The sequence below is a fragment of the Neofelis nebulosa genome, chromosome 7, assembly GCF_028018385.1.
Source record: "Neofelis nebulosa isolate mNeoNeb1 chromosome 7, mNeoNeb1.pri, whole genome shotgun sequence".
Taxonomy (NCBI): domain Eukaryota; kingdom Metazoa; phylum Chordata; class Mammalia; order Carnivora; family Felidae; genus Neofelis; species Neofelis nebulosa.
Window position 1 is genome coordinate 135,409,917 of NC_080788.1, and position 26,273 is coordinate 135,436,189.

General features: G+C 38.7%; 1 protein-coding gene across 10 annotated transcripts in view; it reads right to left on the bottom strand.

Annotated features, from left to right (window-relative positions):
• The window catches only part of RPS6KA5 (ribosomal protein S6 kinase A5), a 185,259-nt gene that overhangs the window by 142,334 nt on the left and 16,652 nt on the right, over positions 1 to 26,273 (bottom strand). The window contains exon 2 of one of the 10 annotated variants that reach the window (XM_058740018.1): positions 6,720 to 6,852. The exons of 8 other annotated variants lie outside the window; for them this stretch is intronic. The gene's annotated coding sequence lies outside the window, so the exon portion shown is untranslated. Of the gene's footprint in view, positions 1 to 5,919; positions 6,332 to 6,719; positions 6,853 to 26,273 lie in introns of those variants that run through there. One more of the 10 variants, XM_058740019.1, reaches the window with a different exon arrangement.

The window sequence follows — 26,273 nt, forward strand, 5'->3', positions numbered from 1 at the left end:
ACTGGCTACTACTGTTCCTTGCAGACAGTCCCCTCATGACTCCCAAAGGATAAGAGTAGATTGGCTGGGCAGAGGTTGGGCATTTCTGGATTTCTAGCTCTAATAACTTAATGGCACCAAAACCTTACCCTCAGCTCCCAAATCCTAACTAAAAGGATTAACTCCTTCCCACAGAAAGAATGCCTTATGAAACCTCTTCACAAATATATAAAATAACAAAGAATATCAACAAACTATTTAGTTGCTACATAAGCTATTAATTAGTACATAATAGTACAACCATGTCAGTTATTTGTGTCTAGCAGCTATTTCAATGCCTATCTCATGAGTTGTTAAATATTAGTAAGCGCAGACTAAAACAAAGAAAATATTTTTAAACCTTTCAAGATCTATGTTAGGCCTATCTCTACTGTTAATCAGCTTAGACAGTCTCTTCTCATCAAAAGGATTTTTTTTTACATTAATGCATTACTCAGTTTATTCATTTAGAAAAGATAATGCTTTCATAAAGCAATTTTCACCAATTTTTTTCTTATTAAGATATTGGAAACTACCCCCATTGAAAATCTTTCACTTCTTCATTAGTGTTATTATCCTATAATGCATATTTCCTGATAAGGAAATCACTTTTAAGGGTGAATTTCATGAGTTCCTTTACAAGAAGTCAATGGAACTTTACAAAAGATTTGCCAAAACTTAAACGAATTTCAGTTAACTGATTCTCTTTAGAAAACAGTCTGACCTATTAATAGCTCTTAAAGGAAAAATCTTGTCTTACACAATGAATATAAAGTACTTGGTGTTTTACACTACAACTGGATTCCTTTGGTTCCTTGTATAATAATATGGTTGTGTGCCTGTGTAGGAAAATATGACTGATGTATTTTTTTAAATAATAAATTTAGACAAACCAGATAACTGTCTTTTCTCCCAAATTTAAATAACTTTGTTGTTTGTTCTATTATTATAAAATAATCCTGGTTTGTGGCTTAAAAAAATAGACAATATAAATAGGTCTAAAGTAAACCTTGAAAATCTCCCATATTCCCAGCAAAGATTACTATTTGTAATCCTTGGCACCTCCTTCCAGGATTTGAGCCATAAACTTATGATTGATAAATGGCTTCTTAACCCAACTTTCTAGGCAATTCCACCAAAAGTAATTTGTAACGCATCTTATCTATGACCATTTCTTTTAACTTGAGATGTTTAAGTTGGAACTTCCCAATCTCATGGAGGAAAACAATCGGGGAAAACACATTTTTCATTCTGTTGCCATAGTTTCTGCTAAGCTGCACAAATGTAATTGCTCAGAGCATGTGCCGAAATCATTTGATTAGATCCAAGAATTCACTTGTGTTAAAGCTAAGAAAAGGCTTAATTTAAAGCACTTTTACAATTAAAGTAAAAGTAAAGAAGAAGAAGAATGCTTTTGAAGCCATTTCAAGTAAGTTGTTAGTAAATGAGTGAGGTACTCAGATACCATTTTATTCAATGGATTAATCACTTAATAAACTTGCAATAAACTACAAGAAATGTAATTGATTAGAAAGGATTATGGAGTCTATGGATATTGAGGGGGATATCATTGTCATGTAAAGCTACTTACAAATGCTCACTGAGAATACAAGTTCTCATTTACTCATTTAACAAACATTCACTGAGTACCTACTGACACACGAGCCAGCTGTTAGGTCTTTAAGAAGTATATGATTTGAAAATAAGAGATCAGCTAGGGAATTCTGGGCTAGAAGAATATCAGGAGCAAAAGCATAAGTAGGAATAAGTCTTTTCCTAACACAGAATAAGAAGAGGATTGTTCTAATTAGCTACAATGGGCTTATGTGGGAAAAACAGAAAAATATTACATCAAGTAGGAACAGGAAACTAGGGGATTCAAAACTTAGAATGCCAGACTGGTTTCAATTGAATCCATAAACAATAATGGCTCTTGACAAGATGAAAGTAAGGTTTTAGAAAACTGCTTTGGCAGTAGTGTGCCATGTGGAAAGCAGCAAGGGGAAGACTAAAGCTAAAAGGTGGTGAGGTTAATGCAATAAACCAGATGTGTGCTAACAAGACTCTGGTCTGAGTAGACACTACAGCAAAGAGGAACGGGCGAACCTAAGAATCACTGCAATATTCAGTTCAAGAAACATTTGCTGAACCCCTGATTTGGGGTTTGGGTGCTGAGACCACAAAAGCAAACAGGACAGGGTCCCCACTTTCAAAAATAAATAAATAAACGCAACTCTGTTCCTCCCTCTGCCCTTTGGCCCCATATCTAAAGTACAAGAAATGAAAGTCTGGTGAATGGTAGTGTTACTGGTGAATACTGTGGAAAGAGGAAGTTGAACGGGGAAGTTTTGGGGTTTCAACACTGATTTTGGAGGGACAGCTAGGCATTCCGAAAAGGCTGCCATGTAGACAGTTCTAGACAAGGAACTGAAGTTTGGCAGAGACAGCACACTGATGGGGCTCAGAACATGCCATCCACCCACCAAACACAGCACCTTGGCATGGTGGATATTTTAAACTGAAGTAATCTCAGAATCAACAGCAGGTACAGGAAGGAGTTTCTGACCTTCCCCTGAAGCAAGACCTCCTGTGAAACGCACCCTCCCTGTACCAGAGGAAGGAGCATCCCTATCTCTTTTTTTCATTTTTATTTTTTATAAAAAAAATATTTTTAGTTAATTAATTTATTTATTTTGAGAGAGCGACAGAGAGAGAGAGAGCACACAAGCAGAGGAGGGGCAGAGAGAGAAGGAGAGACAGAATCCCAAGCAGGCTCAGCGCCATCAGTGCAGAAGTCTGATGCCGGGCATGAACTCATGAACCATGAGATCATGACTTGAGCCGAGATCAAGAGTCAGATGCTTAACTGACTAAGCCACCCAGGAGTCCCATGAGCATCCCTATCTCTGTAGACAAGGGACACAGGGAGGAGTGTGAACAAACAGGCCTTGCTAGGTTTCTCTCCAGTTACCACACTTACCTCATACCTTGGTCCTCTCTTACTCCTTTTCTACAACTTTCCACTCCATCAAACCTAACACGATAATGCACAGGTTTATGTCTCCTGGGTCTTCCTTTCCTTATGAAGGCTCCCATGTCACATAAGACTTTTTACATAAATTTGTATGTTCTTCTCATATTAATCTGTCTTTTGTTCCAGAGGTCCCAAAGAACTTAGAAGGGCAGAGGGAAAACAAGTTATTAGGAGAGGAGCAAACACTTTAAGAAAAAAGTCCTCAGGAGACCACACAAAAAGAAGGGCAAGTCTTGCTGACAATCAGGAGTTAGGATGCAGGAAGAAAAAGAGCCAGAGAAAAGGTGGGGAAATGAACAGTGTACAGAATCCGAAGAAAGAATGCCAGGAAAAAACAAAAAAACAAAAACAAAAAAACCCAACCCTCATTAACGATGAAGTCAAAAGGCGGTACAACGGGAAATGTAGATTTGGTCTTTGTCGAGGCTCCCAGCACACAGCTTCTAGAAGCTTAGGAAATGTCCAGAGTGGTAAGAGTGTCTTTTGTATGCTAAAATGACTGGGGGCTAAGGGCCCCAGAGAACTTCAGGTTGGGGACTGGTTGCTAGAAAGACCTAGGACTTTCAGCCCCACCCTCCCCTCTGTCCCTTCCAGGGAAGAGAGAGGCACTAGGGATTAAGTTAATCGCCAATGGCCAGTGACTTAACCAGTCATGCCTACATCATGAAATCTCCAGAAAAAACCCTGAACACTGGTTCTGAGAGTTTAGGGCTGGTGAACACAGAGGTGCTGGGATGGTGGTGCTCCCTGACGGGGCACGCGAGTTGCACAGTTCCCTGCTGCTCCCCTATTACCAACACCTTGTCCTGAGCATCTCTTCCAGTTGGCTGTTCCTGAGTCATAGTTTCATCCCCAAGTCTAGGCTGGGAGGTCAGGGTATATGGCTGGGGAGGGGCAAACAAGACAACAACCTTAAAAACCATGGAAACACTTCATTCGATTTAAGGATACAAAAGGAAGGAACAGAGTGAGAATGGGAAAAGAATTATATGAAATATTTTTCCAACTCAGCAGTCAGATGAAAGAGAAGGCCTGTGGGCAGAGAGAGTAGATCCTTCGGGAAGGGATAAATGATGGGATCCAGGACAGAAAGAGAGAAGGATTAAAAGACAGAAGAATAAGGCTGTGTTAAGGATGGAAAAAAAGATTATCCATGGTCTTTCTACTCCAGGCGGGAGTACCAGAGAAGCAATGCATTGAGTCAACAGCAAAATGCCTCCGAAATCAGCTTGGCCAACATGCACAGGGGGATGAAATGAGATCTCTAAAAAGTCACCTTATGCGACAAAAACCACTATAACCCTAGAATCTGAACTGTCGAAACTACAGAAAGAACTAAGATATTTAAAGAGTGGACAACAAAAGATAGATGGGAAAAAATGAACACTAAAAAACAGAATGCTAAATGAGGTAATGTGTTTCTAGCACTTTCCAGGGGACACCCTGATCATTAGCTTCAAATACCAGGTCCCCTAGGAAGCAACACCCCTATCCCGGAGACGGCCATATTGTTCTCCTAAGCCTTTCTCTGGTAGAGTACACAACCAACTCCCTTTTTTTCTAATTCCATGCATTGCAAGCAGCCCTATTTTACACTGACAGTCTTACCCAAAAGGAAAACATGCACTCATCAAGCAAACACAAGTGTTTCAGGTAGTTTTTTGTGTTTCCCACTCTAAATTGGTCAAGTGTCATTTGAGTTGATACGTCAATCTTTTGAGATTGTAATTATAGCTACCTGCGTGAAACCCGAGCACGAGGAGAAGACACAAATGACAGAACAATCCAGCATCAATCTTGTCACTATCAAGAACATTTCAATAACAGCAATAACCATAAGACAACATAGTAGCGTACTGTGACCTTGTCAATGGTTTTGTGACTTTTTTCATCTCGGAAGAAAAGGAGAACAATTACAGAAAGCAGCATTCTGAGATTAGCCGCAAGTGCAACAGGAAGTAGGGCAACAGCCCGTCCCCGCTGAAACCAAAACGATTAAGCCACGATTTATTATAAATCTGTGATCTACAGAACACCAACTTAGAAAGCTTAAGCACTACTCTTGACTTACACAAGAGCTTGCCCAACTTTCAGGCACTTAACAGGTTTATTTTCCTCTCTGAGACATTATCTCATCAATTTAAAAAAAAAGGGTGGGGGGACAAAGCCTAACAAGTCAATAAAAAAAAGTTCCTGTTTTTGGTAAAGAAAGGAGTTTCAGTCCTGGCTCAAATTCCCTATTCCTCAATAATTACTTTCACCTTCCCCTTTCTAGCACCTTCAATGTTAAAGAAATCAACACCGACCTCTAATTTCCAAGTACTGGGGAGAATAAGATCACAGCACGGTATTGTAGACATTTCTCTCTTTTTAGAACTTTTCTTTTATCATGAACTGTAACAGAAACAGTTTCAGAGGTGGCAGCGATTATAACCCCCCCATCCTAATGCTAGCTACTCTCATCTTGTACATTCATTTCCACTTTTTTCTCGTGTATGTATCCTAGTTACTGGCTGGGGCTTGCCAGCTCAATAATCTAAACCAAAGGACTCACACCGGCAGAGCCAGGACTTGTGCTGGTCCAAAGCCTTTCCCTCCCCTCCAAGGCTTCTCTCAATTCCCAGGAGAGCTGACATATCCTCAGTGCCCTCTGAGATCCTCAGGTACCTCTGCTCCGCACTGCTCGATCCCTGCGTGACAGGGGCTCCTCCCGAGTTCTATGAAAGTAACAAAACCCGAACACAGGCAGAAAGCATCCCTTGGTAAGAAAGGCTTTGGTGGAGATTTCTGGAGAAAGGCAGAGATTTCTGGCACACAGGGCAGCAAAGAAAAGGGAACCAGAAGGAGGAACAGTCTTAATTTCTCACCGTCTTCCAGTCTTTGAAGGAGGGGGTCTTTGGCTCACCTATTCCCTGGCTTCACAAGGCTTTTCCGACTTTCCTCCTTTTCTCTCTCTCTTTCTCTCTGAGGAGCAAACCCAACAAATCTGTCCCCGTGTTTCCTGTCAGGCAGCTTCCTCTACTTCTGACCTCTCAGCCCTAGCTGACACCCATACTCCCATCCCTGAGTGAGCCTGAGGTCAAGGCAATACCCGCCTGCAAGGCCGCTCCCTCCATACAAAGAATTCTGGTGCCCGTTGCTGTGATAACACATTTCCCTCCTCCCTACCTAGAGCAAACGATACTAAGTGAACAATACTCTGAACGCTTACTTGTATCCAGTATTGTGCACACCAGTGGCAACACCGGAGTGGACATCCTCCCTGATGCCAAGCAGCTCAGGGGCCAGAGGAGGTGCTTGGGCAAGTGAAGAAGCCACAGACACAAACACCACTGCAGAGGCACGAGGCACGCAGAACACCCAGAGGACACCTGACCACATCTGAAGGTTTGGGGAAGTGAGGCACCGATGGGGGGAAAAAAAAAGGCCTGCATGTCCGAAGAAAACACAAAACTACCATGATGACAGAGAACACGGCATGTCTGGGAATCAGCAATTAGCGCGGACAGGCAAACGCAAAAGAAGGAAAGGGCAGGAAGGCATGGCCAGACTTGAGGCAGGAACCAGCTCGTGAAAGACTGATTTGAAAAGGTACGTATTTTGTTCTACAGGCAACAGGAGCCAATGAAAGCTTTTAAGCAGAGAATTGAGATAATCAGTTCTGTACCTTAGAAAGACCAGCAGCAGCAGCAGCAGCGTGGAAAATGAGTTAGAAAGGAATTCACATGAAAGACAGCGAAGCCGACGCACAGGTTGCTACAATGGTTGAGGCCAGAAACGATACAGGCTACACTAAGGTGCTGAAGTTAGGAAAAGAGAAGAAAAGTAAATTCCTTAGTATGTTATTTATTAATACTCCTAAGCACAAAGCCAAAACATCGGAAATTACTAAAATTACAAAATTCTGAAAAGCTGTAGCACAATCCCTTCAATTCAAAATGGTAATCCATCAATGACCACGAAATCACAAAGTACTTGGAATAAAAGACAAGATAAATCTGCAAAATGTTGTACATGAACTGTATTCATTTGTTAAAACTCAGAACTGTATGCCAGTGAGAGTGAATTCTACTGTATGTAAGTTATACTTCGATACAAAAATATGAGAGCTATAAATATTTTTTTTTGTTTTGGGGGGTTTTCCCCATGAAGATATTTTCTAAACACAAATGTTACATAGAAGAGAGTTTCAGATTCAACTAGAATTTTCTTGATATGTACTTGGTTATCGTAAGATACAGATGTGGGGGAGGGTGTCTATAGATTTGGTAAACATAAACTTTGTGAGTTAAAACTATGTAAAATGTCTGTGGGATTTCCAAATGAAGATGAACAATACACAGTAAAGAATTTTACTGTAGTAAGATGATTTGAAAATTCACAATTATTATAAAACATACAGCTTTACAAGAACAGTCAACTTGAATACTTCATTTCCTGGCCATGCCGCATGACTGAACTTAATACATACAAAGATGTGAAGACAAAGATAATTTAGGGAATATAGCACATCGAAAGGATTGTGTAGAAGTTTTTAGAAGACTTCCTTTCAAAAGTAAGCTCCCTCAGTGTTAGTTTATCACTTAGTGTTAATTTTTAGTCATTAGCTATCTGACGGACAATTTAGAGACAACTGTGCTCTGAACTTGAATCTGGATAGACAACAGAACCACGTTACTGACACTCGGCACAGCTTTCCTTATTCTTAAGGTATATGTTCATTTGCAATGGAAATCATGCGGCAGTATTTCGGTAGGCAAAAAATTAGCCAACTTACAAACGATAAAAAAAACTTAAACCATTACAGAAGGTAAATACTCCAGATTCCAATGTGCTACCAAAATTATTTTGGCATTTGTTGACATACTTGAAATTGTACCTTCCACGCAAGATATAGTTTTCAAATAGTCCAAAGTAATATTCCCAAGAGTCAGATTTCAATTTGATGTAAGAAAATACAGCAGCACTTTGTTCCTCCTAAGCCATACCTCATTTTTCCACTGCAATTCTAGTGTCGCCTCTACGTTTGATTCTATTATGAGAAAGTACTTTACCGACACCCTTTTCTTTTTCTATTTTCCAGAGGACATGCTGCTAATAGCGTCAGTTTGGTTTCTATTAGCACTTAAATGTAGCAGCCTTGCATCAGATCAGTTTGCAGTGATATGTGCCTATGGCTATAAACTTCCAGAGGGGCTACCGCCAACTGGCTTCTCAAGAACAGTTCTACTTACAAAAAGTATCAATTTTGACTCCTAGTGAATGAACTAACTTCACGCTTATGAACACTGGGGACCGGACAGACTAAATTCATCCCGTCTTATCCCATCCTTCCTCCATCTCAGTTTTAACGGTCTTCTCTACCACAACCAGCCTCCGACACCAAGTCTGCATTTTACTTCCTCGTTTTTATTTGTTATTTGTTAAAGTTTATTTACTTATTTTGAAAGAGAGAGCGTGCACGCTCCAGGCTCCATACCATCAGCACAGACACCAACACGGGACTGGAACTCACAAACTGTGAGATCGTGACCTGAACTGAAATCAAGAGTCGGACGCTTAACTGACTGAGCCTCCCAGGCACCTACCAAGTCTTCAATTCAGAAGAAAAGGTCAGAGAATATTCTAGAAGGACTTACGGGCCGGCACTAGAGCTCTGTAGGACCGCGCTCCTGTGCTGTCCCCTCCTTTTTTTATTTCACACATGAAGCATGTAACCCATTCCGCTGAAACCAAGTCAAGCAATGAATGCTTCTGATTTTATGACAAGGGTATCAGCACAATGGTGTTGCCAGTGAAAATGTTACAGAACTTTCATGCCTCTTAAACACTATTATAGTGCTCCCTGGTCACATGAATTTTTTATTTTATTTTAAAATGATTTCAAAGTCTAAAGTTGCAAAAATAAGGGACAACTCTCATATTCAGAATCACGAGTGTTTAACATTCTGCCAACATTTCTCTCTTATTCGTACACTCAACGTGTATGTACACACTCTCACACGACTTACTTTTTCTGATCTATTCACAGTGGTTTGCACATGTCATGCATCTTTGCCCCTCAAGACCTCAGTATGCATTTCCTAAAAATGCTTTTAAGTAACGTCAGTGTAGTTATCAAATTCAGAAAATTTAACACTGATAAAATACTTTAATCTGTGGTTCCCATTCCGATCTGTCAACTGTCTGATGTTCCTTGTGATGGTTAATTTCATGTGTCACCTTGGCTGAACTACACAGTGCCCAGACATGTGGTCAAACATTATTCTGGGTGTTTCCATGAGGGTGTTTTTGGATAAGACTAATATTCCATCGGTGGACTCTGAGTAAAGCAAACTGCTCTCCATAAAGTCAGGTGTTTACAGAAGCCTCCATCATCAAATGGAAGTGGTAACGTGAGCTTGGGGCTGAGCAGGTCCTGAAAGCAGACAAGTTAAGAACAAGTGGCCCAAATGCCCGTGGTCACCGCTCTTGCCATACTACCTTCATTCTCCCAGCCTGTAGTTATGGCCTCATGGAGAGATCCCTAAGATCAATAGAAGAGACAAGACCCAGGACTGGTTATAGATGGCTCTGCACAACATGCCATCACCACCTGGAAATGGACAGTTACAACACCACAGCTCCTTTCTGGGACATTCCTGAAGAAATGTGAAAGCACCATGTGACCAGTTACAGAAATGAAGACTGCAATTGTCATGGGTATTTCTTCCTTATATTGTTATTAATATGTTTCTGTGTGTGTGTATGTGTGTGTGTGTAAAATAAATATCTTTGTTTTCTTCCCTCTCTTGTTCCTTTATCATGTAACATACATGATGTATTGACTTTACATCGTAGTATTTAACTTACAGGATGGATACCAAGGAGAAGAATAAACATCACTCAAGGACTGTGAATCCTCTTCTGAGAAAACAGCATGTTTTCTGTTGTACACAGGATAGTTGTATCATGTTAATGGGAACCTTGACCTTGTTATTGTCTTTACTTGGAGATTAAGTATGATTTAAGGAGATATACATAGATATTTGGTCAGTCAAACATTATTCTGGGTTTCTGTGACAGTGTTTTTGATTAACATTTAAATCTACGTACTTTGAGTAAAGCAGACTGCCCTCCACAATGTAAGTGGGCCTCATCTAATCAGGTGAAAGCCTGAATAGAACAAAGAGACCAGCCTCTCCTGGGGAAGAGAGAATTCTCCAGCAGACTCCCTCAGACTAGACTTGGAACATCAGTTCTCCTCAGTCTCCAGCTGCTAGCCCACCCTTGTACATTTTGGATTTGCTAGCCTCCATAATCACGAGCCAATTACTCAAAATAGATCTCTTTAGACACACGTGCACACACACACACATACACACACACTTTTGGTTCTGTTTTTCTGGAGACCCTTGACTAATACATTCTTTAATAGCACTTTTTCCTTGAGTGTAGAATCTAGTATACAATCACATATTGCACTTATTTTGTCATGTCTCTTTAGTCTTGTTTAATCCAAAAGATTTCCTCAACCTTGGTCTTGTATAACTGATGTTTTCTGAAGAATATAACTATTTAATTTTTTTTATTCAAACAGAATTTTGTTTGACTGAAGTCTGCTCATGATTCAGGTTGTACATGCCCAGCTGGAATACTACTTAAGTGATGCGTGCTTCTCAGGGTATCACAACCAGAAGGAGACAATGTCAGTCTCATTGGTGGCATTAGTTTTATTTTTTCTTTCTTTCTTTTTTTTTATGTTTTTTATTTATTTTTGAGAGACAAAGTGTGAGCAGGGGAGGGGCAGAGAGACAGGGAGACACAGAATTTGGAGCAGGCTCCGGGTTCTGAGCTGTCAGCACAGAACCCAACATGGGGCTCAAGCCCACATGACCTAAGCCAAAGTCGCATAACCAACTGACCCACCCAGGCACCCCCATTTTATTTATTTCTAATTTTAAGTAGGCTACATGCCCAACATAGGGCTCAAACTCAAGACCCTGAGATCAAGAGTCGCATGCTATACTTGCTGAGCCAGCCAGGTGCCTTGGCAACGTTAGTTTTGATCACCAAGTCAAGGTGCTGTCCAGTTTCTCCATTATAAAGGTACTAATTTCCCTTTTGCAATGAGAAATCTGTGGAGAGACACTACAGGGCCGTCAAAATATCCCATTCCTCATCAAACTCCCACACCTAGATTTAGCATCCATTGATTCTTGCCTAAACCAATCTTTGCTATAATGGTTACAAAATAATACTTTTTTATAATAATAATTTTCCACCTCTTCCATGCCCCTCTATGTCTACCAGTTAGCACTGTATTGCAAGAAGAGTCCTCCCTTCTTCCTATCTATCTATCATCAGACAATACGTGGATTACCATTTTTTCAGTGCCTTAAAATTCACTCCTGTCAATTATTTTCCTGCACAAATGGACCCAGATTTGGTTGGTAGAAGCATCTGCAAGCTGGCTTCTGTGTCCTGACATGACCCCTTCATTTATTTTCTTCCTTTCTTCTTAGCATTTCTTTGCTTTCTCTTACAAGTAGCCTTGATTCCTTTTAATGGTAAATGGCAATAGAAGCCAAAATCTGGGTGCCAGGTGTGCTCACTGCTACTGGGAGATCTTGCCTTCTAGGCCTTTTCACAAACAGAGCTGGGGAATGTATATTTATGCCATTACATATATATTTAAGTCTTCTGTACATATATTTGTATACTTATGTTCTATATGGACTTATGTTGTACATGGACATACACTGTATACACACGTGGTATGTGTTCCAAAATACTGTAAGAGATGCCTCATTCAGTGGGTGTAAACTATTTGCTTACAATTTGCTAATGTAGAAAATTATTCTATATGAAATTATTTGACCTTCAATTTATTTACTGGTTTAAGTCATTCCAAATGAACCAAAACGCATATGGCCAACTCACCCAGAAATAAAAGAACATGATGAGTACAAGAGTAATGATCTAATGCTGAATGATGAAATCCAAATATTATAATGTTGAACCAATGGAATGTGAAGTACACCAATGATGTCCATGTATCTAGATGGTCTGCCATATGCCATTACCAAGCCACTTCCCAGCAAACAACCTGAATGCTCAAGAAATGTCAGAATGTCGGCAACTAGAGGATACTTGGTGTAGAGGCTGAAGCAGAAAAAGAGGCTGAGCAATTTGAGGAGGCAGGTCCTACACCCCTTTCCCACCACCTTTTTAGCTTGGAAATAAATACTTGAATCTGAGAATGTGTACATGGTTTGCATGGTTTCTTAGTTCTGCTTCTGTGTGTTTCATTGTGAAAAACTAGATTTTTTCTGTAATGTCAAGAAAAACTGAAATTGAATCTAAAATTGGGAACAAATATGTTCACAAACTTATGCTCTAAGCGTTCTTAGGTGATACAAATTACAAATAGTTACATACAAAATAAAACTTTAAGGTTCACATGCTTTTCTTCTATCTGTGGCCCCATCTTGTTTCAGTCTCAGCTCTATAAATAAATATTACAGGCTCATCATCAGTCCTTTTCCCCAATCTATTTGGATGAAACTCAATCCAACAGATTCCTCAGGAGGACCACTTGTGTAGGTATTCTCTGAGTTCTTGCATACTCAAAACTTTCTCTATAACCTCAATCATGAAGGCAGTTGGTTGTATATAATTCTTCTTTGCACTTCCTTTCCTTAAGTAGTTTTCTCTTTTAAAAGTTGCTCCAGAGTTGCCATGCCATGTGTGTTGCTTTTGAGAAGCCTGATGCCAGCTAATTATCCTACAATTGTGTAATTTATTTGATCCTTTGGCCTGAAGCTCTGAGAATTTTTTTAATCTTTAAAGTCTAGTGGTATTACTAAGATACGTCTCAGAGCTGTTCACTATGGGAGCTGATCATTATATCATCAGTTTTTCCCAGTAACCCAGTGGCCATTGCAATGTGTAGGCTCAAGTATTCTTTGATTTTTGGAACTATATTTCCTAGATAGTTCATTTTTCTTCTCTTAGGACTCTAGTTGAACATGCTACATCTTCTTTGTCCTCTATTTCAACTACTTTATCTCTGACCTTTTTTCTTTCTTTATCTAATTTTTAGCAATTTGTTTCCCTGCTTTCTTCAATGCCTCCTATTAATTTTCATGTGGCTCTATTCTTCTTTGGTGTTTTTGTTATTTAGTCTTCATTTCCAAAATGATTCTGTCTTTTCCTTCCTTCTTTTTTCTTTTTTTTTCCTCCCTAAGTTTGATCAACTCTCATTGCAGTTCCCCCTAGTTTTTTTGGTTTTTGCTTTTTTGCCCATTTCTTGTTTTGTTTTTGAATATATGATTTAAGGTTTTTTTAATATCATCTGGTGCTTTTCTATGGATATTTATTCAGTTAGGAGTATTGTATTTTGTGTTTCTTTTGCATAGCTGCTGGATTTAGGGGGGACTGCATCAGTAGGAATGTTTTGATTTACATTTTCTATTTTCCTTTTATAGTAGTTTTGTATTCTTTTTTTTTTTTTTTCTATATTTAGGTATTTGGTGTACAGGGTTCCTGGTGGTGTAAAAGAGGCCTATAAGTTTAGTGGGGTTCACTGTGTAATGGATGACAGCAAGGCACTGACAGGTTAAGTTATCTTGTTTCTGCAAGGTCTGTTATTTTCTCCTTTTCTTTCTTTCTCTTCACTAGCCACATTCCCAAGGTGCTCACTTCTTCCTTATCTATTTTCCTATAGAAGCAGTTCTTTAACACTGCCACTTCTGATCCTCTTCACTTCAAGCCCTTTCCGTGGCCAAAGCTGTGAGCTACCAAGCACCAGGGCTGGGGATCAGTATTTTGCAACATACTGTTGACACTCTCTTTCTGAGAGCGATTTTTTTGCCTGTGTTTTGCTTCGGTTTTCTGTGCTTCTTTTTTTTCAGAGTCTCTTAAGACTCCCCTCTCCCACTCTATGCCCCACAGGATTGCTGTTGCAAGAGCTCTGCTGGAATTTGGTGCTATTTTTCCTTCCCTCCTTGGATATAATCTGAATATTATGGTATTCCCTATCTCCCAGCAAAGCTGAAGATAAGCATCATAGATGGTTTTATCTGAGCTTCTAATTAATATTATGGGGTGTGGGTTTTTTGCAGGAGGGATGTATAATGGAGATTTGCAATCAGACAACTGTCATTATCCTCCAAACCTAAAAGATTTATCCTTGCTCATGGTTAAAGTGTCATTTCTGAAGTCCTCCCCCCGTCCCCCTAAAAATTCTTCAAGGCAACTAGGAAGTTTCCAGCTTGGTCTGGGAGTCACTTAGAGGTGTTCCAAAAGTTAAAAACCTTCCAACCCATCTCCACCTGACCCTCAATGTAAAGCTAAATGTCAGCATCCTTTTCCTGTTAAAAAATGGTGGATTCTTTGCAGCTTTATAGTCTTAAAAAATTCTGAAAGCCTTCATATAACACTTTCCCTATAGGAGGTTTTATCACTTAGAATCACCTAAATTATATTGCCATAACATATTATCCTGAAATTTCAGTGGCTCAAAACCACAGTTTATTTTATTCATTTTTCATGTGCATCGTGACTTGCCTGTTCCATATCTTCTACTACAGTACCTGGGATCACAAAGAAGCCACCATCTAAAGTACTGTCAGTTGCTGAAGCAGTGGGAATAAAAGCTTTGAAGGGTGTCATACCGGTAATTAAATACACAGGCCTGAAGTCTTACCTGTAACTTCTGATCAATTTCGTTGACCTGAACTAGTCACATGACTCCACCCAACTACAAATGCACCTGTCTTGTGCCAGCAGGAGAATCAGAAATCTCTACAATAGAAACTGCATCTTAAACCTAAAATATGCCCAATACTGTTACAGCAATAAGACAATGTACTTCTTAGTATGTGAAAACTAGATTGACTCTTAATATTAAAATTAAAGAAATCATAATCTAATGAAATTCAAATGACATGCAGTAAATCCAAATAAGCCTGTCCAATACATGCAATATTTTAGTTGACCAAATGACGGAAACTAAAATGCTTTATTAAGAATTCCCATTAAATAAGGGTGCCTGGGTGACTCAGTCAGTTGAGCATCCAACTCTTGATTTCAGCTCAGGTCATCATCCCAGGGTCATAGGATCAAGCTCCACATTGGGCTCCACACTGAGCATGGAGCCTGCTTAAGATTCTCTCCCCTCCCCTCTTTTTGCCCCTCTCCCCACTTACATAAGCACACATACTCTCTAAAAAAAAAAAAAAAAAAGGAAAGAAAAATTCCCATCAAACAGATTTAGCTATTGCCAATGCAAGCCTATTACAAACTTTAAATTATGGAAGATAACAGTATCCATAATACCCTTATGAAGAGAATTACATGATTTTAATAAAGGAAACCGCTAATATATGCATACATAGGTTGACATTCATATACCCAGAGATCTTTATCTACATATAAATTTACATGTTATTAATTACCTGCTTAACATCAGTATATCTGAAGGGGTAATAAAGGAAAGTATTTATTTTATTTTGGATTTATAGTTGTTCTTATTTGGGGCTATAAATCAGGAAGATAAACAGTCAAATTCTAAAGTATCTAAAATATCTAGACAACAGTAAGTTGATAAGCATAAACTCTTTTTTTTTTTAAATAAGTCAAGGACACCCATGGTAAAAGAAGATTAACCACTGATGAAGATTTTTCCTTTCTCTGCTATGTGCCTGCAAAAGGGAACTTTAAAGGAATATTACAGTAATTAAAAACTGAATACCCATGGACTCCTTGTGGGAAGTGACATAAAAAATTCTATTCTGCTTTCCTATTATTTGCCTTATTATAGCCTTCCATTTCAATAGTTACTAAAATGAAGATGAAAAACATACTAGCTTTTAAAAAGGCCTTTCTACTTTGCTAAGCTGCCCTTATTTATGATACTGAAATTGACTCCAAAAAAATGGAAAATAAAAAGATTAAGATTTCACATAAAAAAGCATAGCAACTAGGCAATAGCTAAGCAAAAGCATACCTATAAAAATATTCTAATTAAAAAATTAAAACCCAGAGTGTACTTTAAAACACTTATTCTACAAATATTTAAACACTTGTAATTACAAGTAGCTATCTAGAACAAGAGGGGCTTAGAGTCTCACTGTACAGATTAGAACACACGCTCCATTTGCTAGCAATGCATGCTCAGACAAGTTGCTTAACCCCTCTCTGTATCTCTGTATCCTCATCTATAAAATGAGAATGCTAATAGTACCAGCCCTGTAAAATTTGTCATGGGATAGAAAGAGCTAAAATATTTAAAATTCTGAATAAAGTCCATGCATGGCACAAACCACATATTGTACAGATTAAATAATGCATGCACACACTGGTGGTGCATAGATAGTAAGTGCACAATATAGGTTAATGGGTTGCTGTATAATTCACTGAAATGAAATCATTTATTGACTTCCAATTTCAAGATGGTAAAGACCTTTCTACATCCTAGTTTTTCCAAAAAACTGCTCCCAAACAAGGTAAACAAGGAACAGAAATTCACTTTACAGTTAATAATACCCAAAGACATCTATAATCCTGAACTGCAAAGTGTGAGGATAGAAAATATTTGAAAGAATGGTAAAGTGACTCAGCAGAGTGGAGAAAGGTGAAGTCAAAACGCCTGCAGATGGAGCTATTCCTGAGGAAGCTGAGTTACCCCCAGGGGACCCCAAGAAGGCTTGGGATACGGAGGCTCAGGTAACAGTGGACAGCAGAGGGCTGACCAGGAGGAGCAAAGTGAAACATGAAAACAGGGAAAATGTCTGAAAGCCTTTTTTAAGTTTTACTCCCCATGTCCCCACACTCACACATGATACAGGATTAATAATTTGGGGAGGAAAAGAACCAGATTTGGGGTTATAAGACATAGCGATGGGGAAGGATGAGATAGCAGACTGAAAACAAAAAATTAAATACAAGTCCACATATTTCCTGCTGGCTCCAAAAGCAGAGGGCCAGGCTAGTGCTCCCCAAATAATAGTCTGGAGGATCCTTCTCTGGAGAAATGGATAATCTTGAGTAAAAGCCTAACTGATATTGACATATACAGTTCCCAATACAAAAGCTCTACTGTATAAGCCTCCAACTAGCAAGCGACATATCCCTCACAAAAGAGTTTCTAACCAGTGCTTTAGTGTCTTACTCAAGTTACCAGTCAAGGATCACAAGGTAATTGAGAAAAATCCCTACAAACAAGACATCAAAATAAATAAGAAAAAAGGGAAATCAGAAGAAAGAGTGGTAATTCAAGGTACAAGAAAAAGAAAACTTTATAGAAAGTACAATCAAATCCTTAATTCATTTTAGCCATGAAACAGAAATGGGGTACAATTAAAAAGGAATAAATTAATGGGGCCCTTGGCTGGCTCAGCCAGTGGAGCATGTGACTCTTGGTCTTGGGGTTGTAAATTCAAGCCCCACATTGGATGTAGAGATTACTTTAAAAAAATAAAATCTTTTTTTAAAAAAAAAAGATTATAATAAATTAAAAAGTAAGCTCTTAGAAATTTTTTAAATCTGGGAATAAAAGTTGTATTTTGAAGATCTGAATGATAAAGTTAAAGAAATAAGCCAAAAGTAAAGTAAAAAATGGAAGGAGATGAACAATAGGAGAGAAAAATAAGAATGTTACAGAATATCTTGGAAACCTAACATCTAACAGAATTCTAGAAAGTGTGTATAAAAGAACCAAGAGGAGGAAATTATCAAAGCTATAATTCAAAAAATACTCCCAGAACTGAGAGTGTTTTAAGGGGTGCACTCAATGTTTAGCATACTGAATAAAAAAGTATCCACATGCAAATATGAAATTTCTATGTCCGTGTAAATGTGAAAGTCCAAAATTCCAATCCACGGATAAAGAGAAGATCCTAAAAGCTTCCTGAGATTAAAAAAAAAAAAAAAAAAAAAAAAAAAAAAATTATGTACAAAGCACTGGGAATCAGAATGCATCAAACCTCTCATCAGCATCCTTAGAAACTAGAAGACAATGGGACAAGCCTCAAAATCCTGAGTGACAATTCAATCTGGAATTCTGTACCAAGCCAACCTATCACACATAAAAGAATATAATGAAGACATTTTCCGATTTGAAAAATCTTTAAGAAATAAAAAGCCACAGGATCCAGGAAACAGCAATAAATAAGCACACCATTCCCAAGATGATAGTGAAGTAAAGTTCCATGGTAACAACTATGCAGTCACAGAGAGACCAACAAATCCCAATGGAAAAGGACAGAAAGCTCCAGAAGGAATGTCATCAAGAAAAAAGGAGTGCTCATGGGTTATCTGACCTACAGAAAATCATGTTTAAAATTATTTTACAGAGCTATTAAAACCATGTGGGGACACCCAGAGACTTGAAGAAAATTAAATAAATGAAAATATTGGGGTAATTTAACTCCAGGAAAAAAAATTATATAATGAAGAAAACAAAAATATGAGACATTTAGCTCAGCAATGGATATTTATACAGCTATTAAAGGTTGAATATGGATTCCACCAAAATTGTAACGTAACTCCATTATTGTAGATGAGCAAAGAAATAAAAGTCTAAAACTAAGGACTCAAGAGCTCTTAAACGTCACTAACCACTGGTAGACAATATTCTAAGACAGTAGGAACTGGAAATGGAATATCAGATGAGGGTCAGGGACTGCTGATTTTGTTTTGGTGTAAACCTTGTAGTGGTATTTGACTAAGTACTTACATGGATTAATTTGTTGAATATTCTTTATGGCAGACACTACATGTTGGTCCACCTAACACAAGTCTCCATCACCTTGTTCCTTGTCTAGAGAGGTTGGGAAGCTAAATATTCAATTTCACAGCTTCCCTTGCAGAAAGATGGCCATATGACACCATGTGGCCCAAACACAGAAAAGTCTGTTGAGCATAAAAACTCTACAAGCATTGTTAAGCAGAGTAGGGTCCCAGCCAAATGCATAAAATCAGAAAGATTTCTTTACTGATCCAGCAACACTCAGAAACCCAAAAGAAAAAGTGACTTTGGAAAGTTGTAGTTCAGAAGGTTTAAAGATAACTTATGTTGGTTTACAATAACACATGCCAGTCTCAAAAGCTTATCATCACTACTGACAGGGTATAGCAGTGCTCACACTAATCTGGAGGTTGAGCACATCCAACACCCAGAGTTCAAATACAAGCCCCCAACTGAAAAAGATGGGTCTCCAAGATTTGAGAAAGTGGCTCCTCACGGCACAGTCACTTCACAAAAGACAATACTAATCCTTAGAGCCTCACCTAGATAATTTTATCTAAAACCAGACAACAGTGAAGCAAGAATGAAATAGATGGCAAGCATCAAGAATGGAAACAAGAAACAAAGGAGGAAAAAGGGAATACTATAAAAAGTAAACAAAATAGCTGTAAAAAGCACAGCAGCCCAGGACCATCGAGTATGGGAACACCAACGATCTCATACATCTTCAGCACTGCTATCAAAACACAGCACAATAAATGTTGTTCACAGTCACTATTAAAAAAGAAAAGGTTAAATTATATCCAGAATACTCTGTTAAGAAAGTTAGGGATATTAGTTTCATGTGTAGGACTCAGTGATTCATCACTTACATACAACACTCAGTGCTCCTCAGAGCTAATATTACACGGTATGTTAACTAACTGGAATTTAAATAAAAACATGGAAAAGAAAGAAAGAAACTTAGGGATACAAGGCAGGCAGCATAAAGAACTATGTTTACACAAAGAGAAACAATCCAACAGAAAATCCAGTTTGGAAGGGGGCAAGGGACCAGAATGACAATTTCATAAAAGAGGAAAACCAAACGGTCAATACCCTGTAAAATCTATCCGTTTTCAGGGAATTGTTAATTCAGATAGAATACGCCCATCAAATTGATAAAAATTACAAACCTGGTAATACCAGGGGTTGGCAAACAAAGTAGAATTAACTCCTGCGTCACACTGGCAGGGATATGAACTGGTACAATTTCAAAAGCAACTTGGCAGTATCGAGTGAAGATGAAGGTGTGCCTACCTACAACTCAGTGATTCCATGCCTAGGTATATGCCACAGATAAACTCCTGCACATATGTGTGTGAAGACATACAGTGCCACAGTCAACATTACTGCATGAGAGCAAAAAATTAAAAACCTAAAGGTCCATCAACAGGGCAACAGATGAATTATGATATAGTCATACAGTGGAATACCATACAGCAGTGAAAGTCAATTTTAAAAAGTTAAAGCGGTCCATACAAACAGCTCTCACTTACAATGTCAGCAAGGAAGGATATAGGTACTATAGGCAACAAGGATATGCATACAGGTAATAAAGATGTATATATAACATAATGTCCTTTATGTAAAGACAAAGACATGCAAAACATCATTATGTACTGTAATTTATGGACATATACCTATACAGTAGAAGTATAAAAGCGTAATTGGGATGGCAAAAACTAAATTCAGGATAGCGGTTACTTCTGGAAAGGAAGACAAGGAGGAGAATGGGATCAAGGAGGGGCACAAAGGCTTCAACTGAATTAGCAATGCTTTGTTTCTTGAAAAACAGACACGAGCTCCACATCACAAAACGTTAAAATTGGGGTTTTTTTAACGTTTATTTATTTTTGAGAGAGAGATACAATGTGAACGGGGGAAGGGGCACAGAGAGAGGGAGACACAGAATCCGAGGCAGGCTCCAGGTTCTGAGCCATCAGCACAGAGCCCGACGCAGGGCCCGAACCCATGAACTGTGAGATCATGACCTGAGCTGAAGTCAGACGCTTAACTGACTGAGCCACCCAGACACCCCAAATATCACAAAATTTTAAGATTACATAATGCTAGTTGGTAGGTTTATGGGTGTTCACTCTTTACAGCTATCAGAAAAGATCCATGCTTTTAAAAGTGACCTCTTAAAACAATAAATAAAACTAAAGTAATGAGAATTGACCAGTTTCTAAAGATACAAAAACAGCTTGCCCTTCCTGGCTCGCTCACCACCCCTAAGCTTGCACCACCCCGAATTTGAAAATAAATAAATGAATACACAAAGGTATGTTCTTCTCAGGCAGGGTGAAAAATCAGTTGTGGAAAAAGCATTAGGTAGAGCAGTTTCTGGAGTCCAAATATCTGTCCAAATATTCATACACAGTTTTGCCACTTGCAGTAGGTGTAAACTTGAGCAGAGCCCTTAACCTTAGTCTCATCTTCTGTACCACAGAGAGAGTAACAGCATTTACTATACAGGGCACTTAATGACTTAATGAGAATGCATAGATAGAGTACCTACCTGAATTATACTACTAATAATAGCAATCAAAACTGATTAATGGTATAGTAAATTTCATGCACTACCTCAAAAGAAAAGAGAGGTTTGTTCCAATTTTTTGAATGGCTCGTAAGTGACGCTGACAAAAATAGGGTCAAATGTCTTCCTGTAATGTCCACCTGAAATTAAAGTGTTTCCAAAGAAATTACTCCGCAAATCTAGCTTCATGTGGCTTACTTTGTATTTCTTTTGAATAGAGTAAAGACAGTCAAAATACAGAATGGTACAATTCAAAAATTATCTTACAAATAGTAAAACTAAAGAAAATGATCTTTTAACAAAAAAATATTGGAACGAATGCCTATAATTATGGCACACAAATTTCAGATGACTATCCATTCTGTTCCTTTCACTCTTTTTCCTTATTAATTTCAGAATATGGAAAACTAACAAATGTATTTTCTGAACAAATTCATTTACAGAAATAAATTTCCCTTCTGACCTGTACATTAGTAAATCAATGCACTACAATGTTGACTAACACCGCTATTTATAACAATATCTTTCTACAGGGAATTCTGGATGAAGTCAGGTTTTTTTTAATCCCATGAACTGCAATAAAGTTTTATATATCTCTTATTTAATCTTCCAAAATTTTGTCTAATTTTTGTGTATAATAATCATGGCCCACAATACCAAATGAAATACTGTAGGTAACAAATGGATTAAATGGATCCCTTAGTTTGAGAAGAAATTGCTCCCTTTAAAAAAAAGTTTATGTTATGAAAAGTTAGGTCAAAAAAACCAATTTCTATCAATAGAATATTTAATAATTTTTATGTAAAGGGCCTGAATTGTCAAGAGTTTCCTTAAAGATATACATTCATATTGTCAAATTCTTTATTTCAAAACCAGTTATAGAAAAAGCACAAGTCAGATATCAGCAAAGTGGTAGAAAGTAGCAATAACTGACCACGTGATGAGATTCTGGGACACCTACACCCGAAATTAATCAGGCAAATGGAGCCTTGGACATTTAAGAACCCAAGTTTGTCTTTTCCATAAGTGTGGAACTTTAGCCATGTAACACATAAAATATTTCCTGTATACCAAAATGGTAAAAGGACACTGATACATTAAAATGATCCTTTAAAAGCATTAATTTTGCCAAACCTTTTCATAGATAGTCTTTTTAAAAAAAGAACAAACCATGAATAATTTCATATTCTAGAGTTTTAACTAGTCAGCAATATTAAAGGCAAGGAAAGGTATATATGAAAGTCATTGCAACTTTATCAAATTTGACAATTAACATTATAAGCTCAATGGGAGAGTGTTATTTTTACTATCTTAAATTTTAGTAGTATTATAATATAAACCTGATCATTATTCAAATTTTCTACTTATTTATCTTCTTTTAAAACTGAAAATCAGGAGCACCTGGGTGGCTCAGTTGATTGGTCATGCAACTCTTGATTTCTGCTCAGGGCATGATCCCAGGGTGGGGGGATCGAGCCCCATGTCAGGCTCTGCACTGAGCGTGGAGGCTGCTTAATAAAATTCTCTCTCTCTCTCCCCTGTGTCCTCTCTCCCCCACTCGCACTCTCTTTAAAATAAAAAAAAATTTCGGGGCGCCTGGGTGGCGCAGTCGGTTAAGCGTCCGACTTCAGCCAGGTCACGATCTCGCGGTCCGTGAGTTCGAGCCCCGCGTCAGGCTCTGGGCTGATGGCTCGGAGCCTGGAGCCTGTTTCCGATTCTGTGTCTCCCTCTCTCTCAGACCCTCCCCCGTTCATGCTCTGTCTCTCTCTGTCTCAAAAATAAATAAACGTTAAAAAAAAAAAAAAAAAAAAAAAAAAAAATTAAAAAAAAATTTAAACAATATGACTTAAAAATATTCACATTATTCATAGCTGATAGAGGTGGCATTCATCAACTGACAGTTTCTATGCTGCTTTAAGTAATCTATTTAGTGGGTACCTACTATGGTAACACAACAAAGAAATGTGGTCTGTCGGTTTAGAGATAGTCACAATTTGATGGGGTGAAGGGAAACACAAATATATGATTACGCTGCAATATAAAAATGCACCTATTAGAAGTAAAAGTAGTTAGGAGCACAAGTAGTAAATATTTGAGCATGGAAACTGGAAAACTATAAGGAAGACTTCAAAGAAGAGAAGAATGTAAAGTCTAAGCTGAGTGTTTCAAAGTACAGAGAAACTTCAGGTTAGGAAGATGATAAAGGCTTCCTGTTCACCCCCCCCCCAAAAAAAATAAAAACCACCATAAAACCAACAAAGAGAGGAAATAAAGCCACATGTGACCCATGCCTTGGGCAGGACCAAGGAATACCACAACCTTCAAATGACCTGTACTAGAAAAACAGACCAAATTCCAACCAAGCTCCTGCCACTCCCACAGCCAAGCCTGCAGGTTTGGAGGCAGGGAGGGACACCTATGAGGCACTGAAAAGAGCAGAGGAGAACTGAGGACTTAGACAAAGCAAGAAAAAAAATCATGCCCAGAAAGGGCCCAAGATAAAAGCCCAAAGACTACACATAGGCCAGCACTTTACTTCAAGACACTAGCCAGGAAAGAAGGTCGAGGGTCAGTGGGGTTGGACACAAATGGCAGCCTTGGAGAGAGAAGCACAACTTCTGAGGGCAAACCAGAGACAGAGAGAGAAGGAGATGTACCCTTGGGAACACAGAAGTGGAGAGAAAGAAGGGAATAGGAAAAAAATGAAAGATCCCACAGAAACGAAAGACAAACAAGACATGCCCCCCGTCCCAACACCATCCATAAAAGAAAGTGCACAGAGGAGGGTGCTATAGAACTCTCCAAGTAGGGAATGAACAGATACACAGAAAGAGCAGGTCACGGACACAGAAAAACTACTGTGAAAATCAGAAAACGCTAAATAAAAGCATTTCAGCCAGTGAATCCCTCCCCCTCCTTTTGAAAAGACACAAAGCTGAAGAAAATGGCAGCACAACACTCCAAATGCAATTTAAAATCTTCAAACAAGCATTTGGGATATAAAAAAAAAAAGTCCTAAAACAGAAATACAAAAACTAAGAACAGAAACCAGCAAACAAACAACAACCGAAAAAAGAAACACAACAAGAGTTGATCTCAGAAAAGAAACAGAAAAAGTACACTTTTCCCAAACAGACTGTGAGGGGTGCATCTCCCTACAATAAAACACAAGGAAAGGAAAGAAACTTATTGGCACCAACTTGCAGACCAGTGAACTATGAACAACCCTATGGACAAGCAGGTAGAGCCAGATCACTAAGGACACTGAAGGACCAGCTAAGGTTTACTGATTTCATCTTCAAATGTGGGGAGGCAGAAAATCAAGGAAGAAGAGCACTGCTGTGTTTTGGCTTCAGATGAATTCAATCTCCACCGGTTACTAAAGCTGCACTAAGAAATTATTCCTATCCCTCTAAGACTCTTATTTATAATCTGTGGTTGGTTGGTTGGATGGATGGATGGATGGATGGATAGGTAGGTAGGGAGACACAGACACAGACACACACACACACACACACACACACACACACACACACACACAGAGTTGTACTTGTCTGAATCTAGACTCCTTCCAAAAACAGAGCATCACAGAGGACTTGTATAGAGACAATTCAATTGGCAGGAGAAAAAAAGGACCACAGAGGGTGAAACTGGAAAGGAGCCTGAACCAATACGAGGATGCTGTATTGAGATGCTCATTGCTGTGGGCAACTGGAGCTTAATCTTACCAGACTCTCTGAAAATGATTAGAAAGCTGTTAGAATGGCCTGTGCAAAGACAAGGAGAAGCATTTCACCACTGGCTCCTACTCCCTCTAGTTAAGGGTTGTCCTAGAGGGTACATTAACTTCCAGGCATTTCCAGTCTGAATAAGCCTCTGAACCCTCCCGCCACTATCTCCTGCTGGGTGGTGGACCTTGGAAAAGCCCTGGAGCCGAAAGGAAAAGATGGGTGGTGAGCATACTTGAGAGAAGGCACTGTTAGGGCAAAGTGAGTCAAAACCTGATTGAAAGAGTTTGAAAATGATGTGAGGCGCTGCTTCAGAGGCAACTGATAGACTATAGCTCAAATTCCCTCCCATCTCTGTCACTGAACACACGTGTACCAAAGCATTCCACTATACACCTTAAACTTACACAATGTTACATGTCAATTATAGCTCAAATAAATCTGGAAAAAAATAAATTAGTCACTGAGTCTTTCAAGGAGGAGCTGGTTGCTACCATATAATGGTGACAGGGAAGAGCTTATCTTGGACTGAAGGAATTTACTAGGATGTTTGTTGGTGCTTCTGTGCCTGCTAAATAATGGTGAAGAGGCATCTGGAGAAACCAGAGTCCAAGGGCAAGTGAAGGCTCAGATCCCTCAGAGACGAAGGTCTTAATCAAGTTAACATCCTGGTTGGTTGTCCACCTTTTTTGGTGCCATTGCCACAGATCTCTGCAGGTCAAGGCACCCTGAATGCTACTTGGACCATTATGGTAATTGCATCGACCTTGCCCCTGATGGTACGTACCACCATTTGGCTTTTGTGTCTCCAGAATCCTATCATTTCTATGGACACTAGGGAACGCCATTCCATGGTAGCACCTCCTATCAACCCCAGTCTGTTTCCCATCACCAGTGCATTCTGGATTACCTTGTTGAGTGAAGTGTTTTCTTTGGACCCTCCTAAGGAACATATCAGATAGTATGTTCTCTAGTCTCATACAGTAAAACGATTCTAATATTCTTTCTTCTTTGAGACTTCTGACTTTGATCCTCTGCCAAAGCTGTTCTTGCATATTTATCTAAGAACATATTTATCTAATTTACTGTAAGTCATATTCATGTCCAAGCTTCAAGAAACTATCCCTGCAGTATATTAGGACCAGGTTACTAGGATATTAAATCCTGAGTTATGAATAGTGC